This window comes from Natator depressus, chromosome 4 (genome assembly GCF_965152275.1).
Source record: "Natator depressus isolate rNatDep1 chromosome 4, rNatDep2.hap1, whole genome shotgun sequence".
Classification (NCBI taxonomy): domain Eukaryota; kingdom Metazoa; phylum Chordata; order Testudines; family Cheloniidae; genus Natator; species Natator depressus.
The window spans coordinates 40,642,208-40,655,074 of record NC_134237.1 but is presented as its reverse complement, the minus strand read 5'-3'; the positions used below and the strand labels follow the sequence as shown (position 1 = coordinate 40,655,074).

Genomic DNA, 12,867 nt, shown 5'->3' with positions numbered 1-12,867 from the left:
TTTCTGGGGTTAGCGGAGGGATTGAGTGATCTGTTTCTTGGCTATTTTAAGTTACTAGATGAAACACTTATTTCTATTTGCTTGCTATGCTGTGAGGTGGCTATTTTTTGTATCGAATGTTATTTTCGATTAATTGTTAGGGCACTCACAGGCTAATCAAAAGGAAACAATTTTACTACAACCACCAAACAGAGACTTAGGTGGAAGATGTTAGTTTATTAGCCTCCCAAATTAAACTGCCCCAGTGACACATAATTATAAATTGGATATTCAAGACAGAATTTTCTGGAGTATGTTTAATATATTTTCAAATTAATAAATTATATAAATAACATTTGAACTTCTGCTCCTTAAGGATGGATTTTTATTTTTAGATGATAGAATGGCTAGGCAAAGTTACTAATACAGGGCTGCTTTTGAGATGTGGAGCACATCCTTGCTCACTGCTCTAACACATGCAAAGGAGGAATGAGATGAAGAAAGGAGGTCTGGGGTTTATATAAATGAATGCAAAGAAATAATCTTTTCTTAGGCTGTCAACTACTACCGTGATAAGTGCAGCACACAAGCCTAAACATAGCCCAAATGCTACTCATCTCACTCAAATGAGTAGTCCCATTAAAGTCAATGGGACTAACGGCATGAATAAACTGAGCAGGATTTGGACTAGAATAGTATTTTGCATTTACAGCACTCATCATCCAAGGATGTCAAAGAGCTCCACAGTTTTTATTTACCTACTCTTGCAACACCTCTGAAAGAAAAGGTATATTGTGTAGTGTACATAAGGGAAACCTGTTGTAAAAGATTAAGTACAGTATCTTACAAACAATATTTCATGCACATGCAATAAAGGGGCACAAAGATCACTTAACAAAATTCATATAGAGCTCAATCCAGAGACAGTCAATGAAGCAGAAAGAACATCTTATTTTTCAGCTATTCTTTAATATAGCAAATGGCTTTATTTTCCAGCCATCTGCAGAAAGTATACGTCAGTTGCAATGTACAAAGTATTCCCTTACATATATGTACTTTGCAGTATTTAAAAAAACAAACAAACAAAAAAACCCCTAAGGTTTAAAACTAATGCAAGTTTCCCCATGACATCAACATTTCAGAAGAAGCTCAGGGAGCACTGTGGTCTCTCATGGCAACTGAATTTCAAAACTCATTATTTCCTGGTTAGATTCTGGGGGTGGAGGGTACATGAGTATGTGGTACACTTCAAACATATATTACATTATAACCTTCATCCCTAACTTGGTAACCTTTGCATTCTTCTAAGTCAAATGTTAAGGAATTCCAGAAGTAAGATTGCCTGTGCAACCTTAATTCGGCCCCCTTGTGTGTATGCATTGAGATATGGCCTTTAATTACATGATTTTATACTATTTTTCATTTGATGCACAAGATTAATGATGCTTCTTGAATGGGCAGTTACTTTCTTTAAAAATCCTAAAATCAGTACACGGCTCCACCCTTATTTTATTAAATCTAATGTTAAAAAAAATTATATAATACATAGGTTGGGAAAGAGTGTCTGTACATCTGTGTACAGTGCTTAGCTTATCCACAAATATAAAGTTAGTTTTTAAAAGTCATAAGATACAGAGTGCATAATCAGCAATAACCCAAATTTAGGTGAATAGATTTAACAATACAGTTTCAATATTAGAATCTGAATACTCGGGTACATCACTCATGAAAAGTTTTACAGAGATTTGGTTGTGGAAAGCAAAATATATCAATGAGTGGAGATTGTCCCTCAGTAATTGAGAATTAGAAAATACAATCCCTGAGGAAAGTATTTGTTACTTTCCTGACTGCACTTATCAGCAGTCCAGCTCATCCCTCCTGGTATTGCAGATGTCCGGTGATGCGTCCTATGTAGATGTCCCTCGACCACCTGATGACGTCCGACACCATGAGCTGCCGCATCAGCTGAGCACAGCGTTGACCGATTCCACTTGCTTGTTACTGAGGTCCCATGCACCAAAGGCTCCGACGATCAGTGTGTGTGTCTGGACCTGGTAATCCTTAGCTCTCATACCATACAAAGCCCACACTGAATACAAAATTAATTTCCTTCTCGGTGTTTCTATGGCACATTAGCCATATCATCAGGGTGTCTCACAAACATTAATGAGTTTTCAATACACCCCTGTGAAGTGGTATTATCCCCATTTAGCAAATGGGGGAACTGAGGTACAGTGAAATTAAGGCCAAAATTGCCCATGAATTTTGGATGTCCAAGCTGAGAAATCTAGGACCTGATTTTTCAAAGTTCTGACCATTTTATAGCACTTCATATGTTCAGAGCACAGCCCAAATTGATTTCAGTTGCAACTGGCAACATACAACACCTCTCTGAGTTTGCTCTAGGTGTCTCACACTGGGCATATAGAAAATGAAGAATACACCGTCAGTGTCCACCTGTGAAAATGTATGGTTTATATGACTTGCCCAGTACCACTCTGTGCAGAGGCAGGAATAGAATTCAGTTCTCCATGACAGCATTCAGCTACCTCAGCCATGAGCCCGTTCATTCTCTTCCTATTGTTCCCTGCATCATTCACTACACAGGTTCGAACATCTCCAACATAAAAGGCAGAGATCCAAGAGAACCAACCCCAAATTCATTCACACAGCAGGTCCACCACCTATAGTGCATAAGGCAGGGGTTCCTTAGAAAACAAAGTATCTGATCATGTAACTACAGGCTGTATCATAATGCATATGCACAAGAGGCTGAATTAAAGTTACACAGGCAACCTTAATTCTGGCATTTCCTGACTCTGCAGTTGTAACATTGTAATTGTTTCCTAAATTTTAAAAAAACAAAAACAGAATTTCCATGATGCACAACCAATATTGACAGCCACATGAGTCATCAGCAGGGTTGAAATCTTTAGATCACAACATAAGTCTCTACCACTTAAGCTAACTAAAGTAACTTGTAGCATTAGCAGGCTTTCATATTCTTTATGGATCAGCCACTACAGGGTGATGACACACATTTAGCTGTGAAACCCATGGGAAATTTGCTCAAGCAGAGGAATGTTGACACACTGGAATCCTAGGTTCAATCTGAGGTTCTGGAAGAGAGTGTGATTTAGTGGTTCTACACCTTTCTACCCTTGTTTCTATCCCCCTCTATACCTATCCACCCCCATCCCCAGCTCCTTTCCTTGCCTCCCTCATTTCCTCACCCTTCCACATTTGAGTCAAGCTGCTTCCTAATTCTCCTCCATGCTGTTTGCAGTCCAGCAGGCAGAGCATCAAGAGCACAAGAGAATCTCATTGCTCTCAGTTCTGATGCCTGGCAACACAGGAGACCAAACTACCAGGAAGGACAACAGCAGGAAAAGTTCTGCTCAGCCCCGAGACAGAGATCTCTCAGTGGTACATGCACAGTCTGGTCAGCACATAGGAAGGAACTGTGCGGCTATGGAGCATACTCCATACAGATCGAATCTTCAGAGAATGTAGCTGCCAGCTTCTAACAACCTGTATCGAGCATGTGCAAACTGCCACATTCAGAGGCTTGTAATCTGGCCAGATTTGGCTGGATTTTAACAGGAATTGCAAGAGGCATATTCCTGATGTTGGGGTGGCCCCTCCAACCCCATCCCAAGCCCCTGTTCCAAAATATGGAGGTACAAAAGCTTCTCAACAAAACTATTAAAAAATTTTGCATGGAGGTGTGGGACGAGCATTTTTCCTTAATATCGCTCTTGGAAACGGCTGAACCATTTTAGTTGAAGCTTAACAAAAAAAGATTCCAGTGTGGTTATTCTGGACATCAAATTGTATTTCTACATTTCAGTGCCCAAACTGATACAGAGTCTATCAACTCTGCAGATGTAATAGTTCCGGGTTCTCAACTCATAAGAATTTGAATTTCTGGCAATTACATTTTTCTCTGCCAAAAGAGTAACAAAACATGGTACGCATATGGGGGAGCAGGGATCAGAAGAAAACCCTTTTCTGCACACCACTTTCAGGCCATTTATGGTTTTTCTGATGAAATTTGCACTCAGGCATCTTCCACAAAGCATGACTGTTTTCTCTGTAAGAAATCCACATGGTCTATTAGGTATGTTAAATCAATCAGCGACTGACGGATTTGAAAAGTTAAAACTGCTTCTTCAGATTATAAATTTGAAATTAGAGTACAGCATGTCCTTCTGAACTGAACTGGAAGCTTGTCTGCATGGTGCTGTACAACACAATACCAGCCTTTAATGCTTACTGTATTGAGTTTTGTTGCTGTTGTTTTATTAAATGGAGTGTCTATAGTTATGTCAATTTTCTGGATTTCCCTATCATTGCTGATTGCCATATTAAGATATAGCTCTACTAGAAACAGAAAGAATAGAGGGGGATGATAGGTACCAATTAGAAATACTACCATTGCTATTTTGGTTAAAAATGTGTTTCACTGGCTGAAGTGTGTTGGTATTAATCAGGTGCTCTCCTTTTTCACTTTTAGCACTAGCAGAACTCAATCTTGGCAAGATATACTTCACCCTGATCCAATTTCCAAATTTGAACTATTAACTGGCAGTTTATGGATGAGAATGTGTCTTAAATTACCTAAACTTAGCTGCTTTAGTAACGGTTGTGAAAAAGAAATATTAGTCACTACAAAAAGCAAACCTCATTTTAACATGACTGATGTGAGGTGTTAACATTGTTAACTACAAAAGTGACAACTCTGTCTAAATGAATATAAATCCACGTGACAGTTAGAGAGCATTTGTATCTGCACCAATATGATCAAAAGAATAGAAACCCACCAAATAGCTTGACTGGCAGCACACAAACACTAAAAGCTACCTTTGAAGACCCAGATTCAGTATCACATTACTGGCAGCTCAGAGCACCACAGCAGTAATGCTCACTCAAGAAAGAGGAAAGGAAGAAGAGAGCAGACTGCAGAACGCTCTGTAGCATCTGCATATATAGTGGCAGTATGATCACAGAGGATGCTTTCCAGCATTTCTGGTCATTGGAATAGTGTTGCTTAGCGTAGCCACAGACAGCTGAAGCAAAGCAAGAAACAACTGAATTGTAAGACTACCATGAAGACCTAGAACTGAAGGTGAAAATATAGATGACTGCTTAATATTCTCAGCTACAGAATCAAGATGTTTGGCTTGTGTGGAAAGACAGCAGAAGAAAAAATGCAAGGTTCACCCATCCTTCTAATTTTGGTTACCTTTTCGTCTTTAATACCTTCCTATTCCTAACAGCACCCTGTAGGAATAAACAACATTATAATCTAACAGGTGGAGCACAGATTAACTTTTCTAATTCTAATAGAGAGCATTTTTAATTTGGGGAGTGAAAGGAAATAGAGAACACCTTAGTCATCTCCCCTCCATCCCACAGTCAATGTTCTAGGCCCGATCTACACCTAAAACTTAGGTTGACCCATCTACATCACTCAAGGCTGTGAAAAAACTCACACCTGTGCAAAACAGTTAGGTCAACCTAAGTTTTAGGTTGAAACCAGGCCTAGATGCAGCTAGGTTGACAGAAGAATATGTCCCTCAACCAACCTCTGTCTCTTGAATGGGTGGATTTAATACAGTGACGGAAAAACCTCTTCTGTTACTGTAGTAGCTGTTTTTTAAGTAACTTACAAGGTTACCTCTCCTCCCTTTGACTAAATACTTTCTACTGACAGAGCAAACTCCCAATTCCTATAGCAATTATGAAAAAGTTAAAATGCAGCATAGCAATCTGTAGTTTTGCAACACTCAACATACCAGATTATATTTAGGGAGATTGATCTAGTACTGTCTCTTCATTTACATAAACTGCAAGGATGCTTTACATGAGTATTTCAGGATATGGCTCCCTTTACCATAGGGTGTCAAAACCAGCACAAGCTTCTTAAGGAAAACAGAAAGGGGGAGGGGAGGGAGAGGCAATTTTAGTTTTCTATTCATTCTACCTCTTCCTTTCACCCAGTCTCCAATATTTCTACTACAAGATTAAGCAGGTGAGAGAGTGAAAAAGACAAATTATCCATAATACCACCACATCTCCAGTGAAAGGTGCAACTCTGCTATCAGAAGCCTCCTGTGGTCACAAATTATTTATTAGTCTCTAAAATGTATCTAGCATCAACACATTACTGAAAAAAGGAAAGATCTGGCCTCTGCCCCCAATGAGCTCCATCTAGACGTGTAAATTGTGAGCTTCCCCGGCTGCACTGTGATACGGGTAAATGGAGGTTACTGGAGTTCTTAGAGATGGACTCTGCATATTTACACTCCTGGGATGCACCAGATATGTGCAGCTCAGATGGTGAAACATGACAATCAGTGCCCACTGGAGCACCCTCGTACCCCCTTTACCTCTCCCCTCTCTGTTCCGAAGTGTTCTAGGGCAAAGTGCCCTGACCACCTCAGTTCCTTCCCACCACCTCCTCAGCTATGAGCTATAGCTAAGGCTCCTAGGAAAAGGGGAAGGTGGGCATGGAATGGAAATGTAGAGTCTGTCATAAAGAACTCTGTTGACAAGTACCTCTGTTTCTCCTTCAAGTGGTCTCTGCATATTCCCACTCCCCTTCCCCTCTTCCTCACAACCTTAATTATAACCCATGACTGAGTGCCAGTGGGATGGAACTGAGGGAGCCAAAGCACTGCACCCCCTTTTATAGCCTTGCCTTAGAATATTCAGGGAACGATGATGTGAGGGGCAAAGGCAGTATGCAAGAGCACTCCAATGGGAACTGCTTGTCAGGTTCTACCATTTGAGGCAACTTCTACATTATACACCACTAGTGGCAGTGTGCAGTCTATGTGTAGGTACACACTGCAGTAAAAAGTGCACTGCATCCACACTATGGTATGTAGATACACATGCCCATGAAAGGCTCTTACAGAGGGTAGACAGCAGGGAAAGGCTCAGCCAGAGGCTCTCTCTGCTGCCAGATTCTTTCCCTATGGTGGGGTAAGGGCTGCAGCAGCAGGAAGTTGGAACAGTCTTTCTCTGAAGCCAGAGTTTTTTCCTGTAGCACGGAAAGGTTCCAGCAGCAGCACAGTTCGCTGCTAAAAATGGCAGCATAGCCAGGAAGGCACAGCCACGGTGAGTAGAGAGCCACATAGGGATGTACTTGCGCGCATACCTGCCTCCACCCTTCAGGCACGTCTTTACTCTCCTAAGCTGTGCCTCACCATATATATTGCTATTTATACCCATGCTACGAGGGCTACATGGGTATGTACACTATACATTGGTGAAAGACGCGTGTAACACAGACACAAGAGAAAACAATATGTCAAACAGAATACAAAACACATTATTCATTAGTTGTGGCTCTTAAACATGATTTTTCTTATTTCTTATTAAGGCTACACTTAAAGATAAAACACATTTAGTTTGTGTTTTAAGATCTGAATAAGGAAGAAAAATTTCACTGCAATCTGTCCTGCAACATATATAGAACACTATAACATCATGAATTAATAATAGCTAATCATGTCTGTTGCTGCAGAAAGGCAGTAAATTACATATTGGTTGATGTGCATTAACCCTTTTAGAGCTGAACCTCTGGCTCATTTAGAGTTCTATTTACATAGCACAAACGCAGCGCTTTAAAAAGCAGGATTCAAGTTCTCTGTGTAAAACCTACCAACAACATTACATGACAAATATTCTTCCAGTAAGTTCTTCCTTCACAGAAAACTGCATTGTGAGGGAAGTTTACCAATTACTTTCCAAGTTTCTTAATAGTACTTGGCATTTTACATATTTGTTTACTTTCTTTTGCATCACTTACAGTATCAACACAACTCTGAACTGAGGAAAGGATGTGTTTGTTGAGTTGTTGCAGAGACAGAAGAGGAAACAATACATTGTTTTGGCAATGTCTCAAATAGCTCTTTTAGGGAAAAGGCTAAACTATTTTCACTGTTGAAAAATGGAATCCATCAACATAGAAAATATATATTTGGAATTTCGTTACTAGAACCAACTTAATACATAGAGAACAAATTATTTTTTTAAAAAATCTAGCTTACTTTTAGCTGTTTAAATTGCTTACTTTCTACATTTCACTCAGTTTGGACAATGCAACTAGACTCGTCAGTTTCACCGTAGCGTTTTCAAACTAGCACAATGCTGCTTGGCCAACATGCCAAAAATGTTATATTTTTAAAAAAATTAAATAAAAACATCTATTTACAACAGATTTTTATAAAATCCTCTAAAAATAATCTATATGTTGTTTTCAAGTACTTGAAAGATTCTCCAAAACCAGATCCCATAGCAAACGAGCTCTCTTTTAAAGAACTCTTATTCCTTAGCATTCTCAATCTAACACAAACCTCTCTTCTTGTCACTAGATAGGATGCAAAGTTACTAATTCTCATAATTCTATCACAAGTCTCACAATATCTGTTTTTTTTAAAGCCTCAGCTCCTGGAATTATGATTAAGGCTACATTTTAATCACAGGTACTTTTAGTAAAAGCCATGGACCGGTTATGGACAGTAACCAAAAATTCTAGGCCTGTGACCTGTCCATGACTTGTACTACATACCCCTAACTAAAACTTGGGTCGAGGGGCCGCAGATGCTAGGGGAGTGGGTCGGGGGAACAGAGGTGCTGGAGGAGCGGGGGAGGGTGCCACAGGTGCTGGGGGGGGGGTGCATGGCCCAGGACCGCGCTAGTGCTGGGGCGGCCGGCATGCGGAACCGTGCAGCCCAGGACCACCGCTGGTGCTGAGGGGAGGAGAAGGAGGATTGGAAGGGCTGGCAGGCTCCCCACCCAGCTCCGCACAGCTCCCGGGAAGCGTCCAGCATGTCCCTGTAGCTGCTAGGGGGAGGGAAGGCCAGGGGGGCTTGAGCACTGCCCCCGCCATGCGTGCCAGCTCCCACCACAAACACCGGCTTTGCAGCTTCCATTGGCCGGGAATCGCACCCAATGGGAGCTGCAGGGACAGTGCCTGCAGGCAGGGGCAACGCGCAGAACCCCCTGGTCTCTCTGCCTAGTAGCTGTAGGGACATGCTGGCCACTTCTGGAGAGCCCCTCCCGAGGTAAGCGCCGCCCCACATTCCAACCCCCTGCCCCAGCCCTGAGCCCCCTCCCACACCCAAATGACTGCTGCTGCTGGAGAGGGACATGGTGGCCCAAGACTGCCCTAGCAGTGGCCGGTGCAGCTGGTCCAAGAACCTGCCGCACTGGCCACTGCAAAAGTCACGGAAAGTCACAGAATCCGTGACAGACATGCAGCCGTAATTATGATTACTGGAAAGTCTTAGCTTTCATTTAAAAAAGAAAAAGTTTAAGTTTCCAACTCTTGGGATTTCAGCAAAGAGCTTAAAACAAAAACAAAAAGCCTAAAGGCTTAAAACATAAAAAGGCAAATAAAAAGATACTGCCCCTTTCAAAAAACTCATGATTCTTTTTTGACTCTTTCATGATTTTATGAATGGCTGGTTTGGCAATACTGTTCTTTACTTCAGAGGAAAACATTTCAAAGTTCTAAAACTTCTACCCAAACCCCATGCAAAAAGAATGCAGCCACTATTCATAACCAGGGCTCTGCATACTCCATGCTTCTGTGAATTCTGCTACAGAATAACGGCACAAAAGCCAAGCTCTTAAAAAGAAAGCAGTTAAGTATCTAGCCCTTAAGTCTGCAAAGGGCACCTTCCACAAGTGAATGAAACTTAGACATATAAAATGTCTACCCAAGTCTGCGGTCATCCTAAATATACCCGAGAGAAGTGAAATGCTTCAACGCCCCACACAGATGAACAATTTAGAAATCTTAGGCCCTGATCCTGCAAAGACTTATGTCCATACCTAACTTCATATGCTTCTATTAACGTCAATAACACCACTGACTGAGGGTAAAATTAAGCACATGAATTAGTATTTGCAGCATCAAGGCCTAATTATGCAAATTTAAGCCCTGATCCTTCATGTCCATATGGAGCTGAGTGCAGGATTAGTTCCTTAAAATTTAAGTATTTTACCAATGATAATTTGAACATCTTGTTAACATGCTTAGCACAACCAGTACTGCCTCTCCACATTATTACCAGGTGACAAGAGCTCTAGCTCTCCCCTGCCCAACTGTCCAAACCTTCAGCTTCCATCCTGACAACTTCTGTAATACAGTTACACATTTTAAACACAAAACTGTGAAGCACAATGAAAATTAAAAGTTAATGGACAAAGTAAAAAACAGAATTTAATATCAAATTAAATATCAGAGGGGATCTATCATAACTTCCTGATTTTCATACTTCATTAAAAACTTCAGTTTTTAAATTTCTCTGTAATCTACTATATTTGAGTGCTACAGAACACAGAGGTCATGCCACAAACCTTAGGTTGTGCTTGCCAAGAAGCACACATACACAACAAACCTTTATATCTATAAGTTATGGGCCATAAGTGATTACTCACTGTTCAGTCCAAAAATAGTTTTATGATTGGAATCCTGGGCCTACTTCTTTTAACAACTGAGGCATTACTAAAATGGGAAACAAAAGTTCAGATATGGACTATGATTACTCTTTCAATGTTAAGATACTGAATAATTAGTCTTTCAAGATATGCTTCCAGTATAGTGTAAAACAAGTTACATTCATAACATTATTAAAAACATTCTTTAGTATGAAATAGAACTATTTCAATATGATCTTAGATAAATTAAAAAATTATGGGGTTTGGGTTTTTTTTAAGGCAACTAGTATATGTCAATCATTAAGCAAAGGATCAGAGATACTGATAGTTATAGTTGACAAAGATCATCCCCAAAAGTGAATCTTTCTGTACAGACCAAACAAATTGGAGGTCCTTAAACTTGTATGATTTCATGTAATTCATAGTCTCACTTGAAAACAATTTGTTTCAAACATATCACTGAATATTTCTTCTGTGAAGACATACGCAGGTATGGGACAAAGAGCCCAGGAAACTCCACAAACTTCCTCTCACAGAATTTCCAATTAGTATGTCCCACAGGAGAAGGTTACTGAGAGCTGAAGAAGAAACAGGGGATGTTGGCCTACAAACACCCCAGAGCATAGTGATCCTACAGGAGCTATGCTGGACCTCCTTCCTTTGTTATGCAAGAAACTCTACAGAGGAGACTTTGTGAGAGTTTGTTCTACTTGAACTACTGCAGGATATAAAGAGGAATATGCCACTGAAAAAGGCCACTCCCACCTCTATCCCCAAATATTCATGAAACCCTGATACTGTACAGTACTCACACAGTGGGGCATGTCACAGAGCAGGAGCTCTCCATTCCACATTTTGGATTTTTTGTCTTTTCACCTTTACAACTCAAAGGGGCACATAGCCCTAAAATCTTTTATCTCCCAAAAAGAAGGCAACGATCTTACTAATTTCAGATAGTACAGATATTCTTTTAGGAGTCAGTTTGTATGTCATCCTAATTAGTATTAGGAAGTGTTCCAGTAGTAACTGATATATATGGATAGATATATAAATAAAATCAGTTACTTAGCAGGTTACATCTATTTCAATTCACAATTAGTAGACCTACATTGTTTTTACTATGGCTTGGTTGTATAGGTTTGATAGCACAGCTAGCTGACAAGTGCAATAAAATGTGATGTTACAGCTAGCACAGATGCAACATGGGATTCCCACATAACCATGCATTTTGACAATCTTATAAGGAAGGATCTTATTGGTGCTGTTGTTCTGTTCCTACACCCACTGCTTCACCAGCTATACCAACGAGAACACATCTCATTAGCTGCACACTTTCGTTCCAATCCAGTTTTATGGCATCTTGTTTTTATTACCATGAATTATTGACATCAGAAGTGTTGACTCATGAAGCTAAGATTACAGCCAACTTTTATGATAAAGAAATTTATACCACCTTCTTTAGAACTTCTTGTAAAGGGAGTGTATCTGTGCACCGTATACATGGGCTCTAAGTGGGGGAGGAAAAGCACAGGACTAACCCTGTTGTAAGGCCGGTCAGTTTCATTTTCTGCCCAGCACAGGCCAGGTGGGGGGCAGCCTGTGCCCACTGAGTGAAAGTGACCAGGCTAATGTTAGTTTCACTTCAGTGAAGGAGCAACACACAGGATACCTGAGGGAGGTGGTGAGGGGACAGCCCCAATTTTCAGGAGAGCCAAAATGGGAGCAACAAAAATTACCAGAAAAAAGGGGGTAACTAAGAAACTGAGAAATAAAAAAAACCTTCCCCTAGCTGTCCAGCCGCTTTCACGGGGCTGCTCGGACACCAGTTCAGGCACCGCCTGAGGCAAGTCTCGCTCGCCCCATTCCACAGCCGGGGCACGGCCAGGAGACTCCCCATGCCGTACCCCCAGCGGCCCCGCCCGTCCCCCACTCAGCGGTCAGCCCGCCCCCGCAGACCCCGGGCGCCAGCGCTCCCCCAGGCGGCCCGCAGCCCGCCCCTCACACGGCCCCCAGCGCCAGCGCCCCGCGAGGCGCACACAGGGGCGGGATAGGGTGCCCCACCCCCACCCGGCGCCCCCCAGCCCAGCCCGGCGCCCCATCGCTTACGCCATTGTTCGGTGTTTACATCCGCACACCTCCCCGCTTCTTACTACAGCCCCGGCGGCAGCCGCACGCACCGGATGGGTTTGCCGGCACGCCCCAGCCAGCCCTCCCTCAGCGCCGCCCACCAATCGCCAGGCACAACCGGGCCGGTTAGCCAACGACCACACGCTGCGTCCGACAGGAGGCGGGTGGAAGGATCCCTCCGGGGCCAATGGCAAAACGAGGCCCTGCGGGGGCTCCTCCTACGCAGGGTTGCAGTCAGGAGGGAGTGGGTAGGTAAGGACTCGTGCGCGCGCGCAAGGATGCCTTCGCAGTTCAAAGGATTTA

At 42.0% G+C, this 12,867-nt stretch overlaps 1 protein-coding gene across 1 annotated transcript in view; it reads right to left on the bottom strand.

The window, feature by feature from the left end:
• The window catches only part of BLTP1 (bridge-like lipid transfer protein family member 1), a 228,614-nt gene extending 215,998 nt beyond the window's left edge, over positions 1 to 12,616 (bottom strand). The window contains exon 1 of the mRNA XM_074950819.1: positions 12,544 to 12,616. The gene's annotated coding sequence lies outside the window, so the exon portion shown is untranslated. The remainder of the gene's footprint in view (positions 1 to 12,543) is intronic.
• Positions 12,617 to 12,867: the final 251 nt, after the last annotated feature.